We start from the raw sequence: 4,056 nt of genomic DNA, 5'->3' as shown, positions 1-4,056 counted from the left end.
CCAGCACCCCGCCCGGCCGCCGCTCCCCCCCGGCACTCGGGCGGGGCAGAGGCCGGGGCTTCCTACCACGTGCGGGGGCCCCCTCCCCTAGACTCCCCTTAACTCCGCTTGACTTCAGCCCGATCTCATCTCCACGCAGGGCAGCCCGCACGGGAGGGGGTGCTGGAGGGAGGGGGGAGAAGGTGGAGCCCCCGCAGGACCCCTGTGACCTCTAGCGGGGTGGGGAGGAGGTGGGGGTGACGGGCACAGCTGGCCAAGACCTCTCCCCATCCCCTGGGGCTTTGTCCCAGAGCCGCTGCCCCGCAGGAAAGGGGGGAGGGGGCAGGAAGGGGAAGAGGCACCTTCCCTGGCACCTGGCCCGGGTGCTTGGCTTTGCCCTTGGTTACCCTCCAGTGACCTTTCGGTAACTCCCTGGACCTGGTCTCCTGGCGGCACATGAATATTAATCATCGTGTCATATGATGAACGGTGAGATAATTATCTGCTTGTCTTCCATGCATGTGAGGGAGCACCCGTCGTTGTCTTCCTGGTAGAGCTGAAGAAACGAGCCCCGAACTGGATCTTGCTCAGAGGCCTCCAGGAGAAAACACTCCTTCCCTGAGGGCCTGAGCCCCGAGGCAGAGCTCTCCCTGAAGGCCTGGCCCTCCCGGTGCCGGCTCCTGTCACCGACCTGTCCTCTTGGGTCTCCAACAGTGCAGGGTACAGAGGATGGGTCCAGAGAGCGAAATGAAGGCATGATAGGGTCAGGCCAAAGGAGAAAGAAACGGAACGGGTTTAGGAATGGGGTTGCCCAGGTTGAGGCTGGTCATTCGTTTTCTACTGCTGCCAGAGAAAACAAATGACCACAAACCCAGTGACCTAAAGGTCAGACATTTACTATCACACGGTTCTGCATTGCAGGAGTCCAACATGAGCCGCCCTGGGCCAAAATCAAGGGTGGGCAGGTCGGGTTCCTGGCAGGAGGCTCCAGGAGCGAATCCACTTCCTTGTCTTTTTCAGGTTCTAGAGACAGACACTGGCTCATGCCCCTTCGCTTCAAAGCCCAAAGCCGGCCACAGAGCACCTCTCTGACCCTGCTTCCCGACGTCCCCTTTCTCTCTGCCTCCCTCATCTGCCTCCCTCTGCCACTTTTGAGGATTCTAAGGATTACATTGGTCCTACCCAGAGAGTCCAGGAAAATCTCCCTATTCTAAGGTCAGCTGACCAGCAATTTTAAGACCATCTGTAACCTTAATTCTCTTTTTCTATGTAACATAACATGATCACAGGTTCTAGGGCAGCGGTTCTCAACCTGTGGGTCGCAACCCCTTTGGGGGTCGAACGACCCTTTCACAGGGGTCGCCTAAGACCATCGGAAAAACACCTATATAATTACATATTGTTTTTGTGATTAATCACTATGCTTTCATTATGTTCAATTTGTAACAATGAAATTGGGGATCACCACAACATATGAGGAACTGTATTAAAGGGTCGCGGCATTAGGAAGGTTGAGAACCACTGTTCTAGGGGTTAGGCCATAGACATCTCCGGGGCTGGGGAGGGCATTACTCTGCCTCCCACAGGCCTGGAATTGCAAAAGAGGAGATGAGCTTGCTACCTGCTATACCTTACACCTGCTCCGTAGGTTCAGGACTTCTCTGCCCTCTAGACCAGGTTAGACACACACACACACACACACACACACGCACACACACAATCACGCACTGTCACAAACCTGTACTGTTCTTTAGTAAAAATTACATAGATATTTCTGTGCAATTATTTAAATTTGTGTCTCCTCCTTTCAACCCTAAGCCCATCAGAGGCAGGATCCAAGCCTGCCTTTTTCACTATGGCACTTCCAGCACTTGGAGCCAAACCTGACACGGAGAATATGATCAGAAAGTATTTGAATGAAGATGACAGGAAATCCTTAAATTTGAGGCGGAAGGATAGAAGGGACTTTTCAGGCATTGAAAATCTTGAAATCTTAGTCTTAGAGGTGGGGAATCTAAGAGGTCAAAATAAAAGCCATTAGAGTAAGGAAAATGGTGAGCTAAAGTTTGTAAGTGATGAGTTCGAGGTGCCCGTGGGATACCCTGGGGGCTATGTCATTGTGGAAGAGAGCACTGAGGCATAGAACCTGGATGGGATGTCATCCTTGGAATTAAAACTGTGTGAGTGGGTGGGTGGGGGGGTAAGGACTAGAGAGCAAGAACCTGGCCTCCAGGGCAGAGCCAGGGGGAAGGGCCATGCTCAGGGGCCACAGAAAGAAAAGTTTGCAAAGGATTGCAGAGCGACCAAAAGGGTGGGATAAGAGGCAGGTCAGAAAACCAGGAAGCCGAGGAAGGAGGGTTTTGAGGAGAAGGTTGTAAGTTGTAAGCAAGGTTGATCACTGTGAGGGGTCAGGAAGAATAAGATTTGACATAAAAATAACAGGTCCGCTATGGTCACCAGTAACACCTGGGAGAACAACCTGAGGCAGCAGAACCTGGACTGCTGAGAGGTGAAGAGAGGGAGTAGGTGATGAGGAAGGCAGCTGGGACAGGATCAGAGATCTGAACAGAAAGGTAGGGGTCCCAAATTCTTACCTCAGTCCTTAAATTCTCTCCAAGCCCACTCTGGGACGTTGGGCAAGCTGTAAACTCCCAAAACCCTCTGTTTCCTCATGTGTACAGAGGTCATTCCAGTTCAGAAATAATAGGGCTCCACCCTGTACAATCCCCTATTTGGAGAGCCTTGCTTGAACACTGGTCTTCTAGATTCTACCCTCTCCTGCACCCTCCCTCACTCTCTTCTCAAGGCTGTGGACCTGGCTGGTCTTTATTCCTTGTCGGAGTCTTTTCTCCTGAAGGTATATTCATCTATTTGAGGTCATCCCCCTCTGATCACACACACCCCACCCCCCACTATCCAAATGCATGGTCCTCCTTTCAGCTCCAGATGTTAGGGAGTGAAGGCCCTTTTCTGCTTCCCAAGAGACTCTCTGAAACAAAGGCATACTCCTGTTCGTTGTAGGCAAATACTTGTTCAACTGGTAGAGGGTGAGTGATGGTTGAGGCCTTGAGTGCTAAATCACCTGCCCAAACTCTGCACACTCCCTCTGCTGCACAGCATTGACCTCTGCAATTTGGCCACGAAAGGGACTCAGAGGCCAACATTTCCTTGGGGAGATGGCATAACTAATCCCTGACACTGGCAATCCCACCCGGTTTCTTTGTAGAGCAATTGAAGTTGGGTGGGGGCAAGGGTGTCTGTTTCTGCGTCTTCATTTGATGGCTCCTGTAGAACATGAAGGAGAGGGAGGCTGCCCCCTGGAGGGCCCTGCTCTGCCCTTGTGCACTGGCTCTTGGGGCAGGTTCTGCACTCAATCCCTTCAGTACCGCGTGGCCCACAGATGGGTTCTAGGCATATGGAGAACCTGGACTTGGCTGCTGCCCAACAGTCTTGTTGGCTTGGCAAACAAGAAGGGCCAGAGAGATGAACGCATGCCATCTAAGGAGCATAGGGGTGAGGAAGGGGGAAGAAATACCTTTCTTGTGTCTTCCAAATGTTATAGCATAATCTCTCATACCTGGGGACCAGAGCCTTTTGCCTGGTTATCGAGACCTCACTTGCACCTGGCTGGCACAAGAGGGCACTATTGCAACCAATCCCTTACTAGGGTGCTGTTCTCAGAATGTCCACAAGAGGGCACTATTGCAAGCCCTCCCTGTAAGAGCAAGAGTCCTCTAGGTCAGCGGTCGGCAACCTTTCGGACCTCACCGCTTGGTGACCACTGCTCTAGGTCTATGAATGTATGTTTTCTTTTCAGACTGGTAAAATTCATTACTAGGGTGCTATTCCCAGAATGTCTGACAAGAGGGTACCATTGCAATTAATCCCTTACTATGGTGCTGTTCTCAGAATGTCCACAAGAGGGCACGATTACAACTCCTCCCTTACTAGGATGTTGTTCTCAAAATGTCCACAAGAGAGCGCTATTGCAAGCCCTCCCTGCAGGGCAAGAGTTGGGGGCAGAATCAGGATTAGAATCCTGGTCCCAATTCCAACTTTGATGTTTTGTTTTGTGTG

The sequence above is a fragment of the Myotis davidii genome, unplaced genomic scaffold (genome assembly GCF_000327345.1).
Source record: "Myotis davidii unplaced genomic scaffold, ASM32734v1 scaffold332, whole genome shotgun sequence".
Taxonomy (NCBI): Eukaryota; Metazoa; Chordata; class Mammalia; order Chiroptera; family Vespertilionidae; genus Myotis; species Myotis davidii.
The sequence above is the reverse complement of the archived record's forward strand: the minus strand, read 5'-3'. Positions refer to the sequence as shown.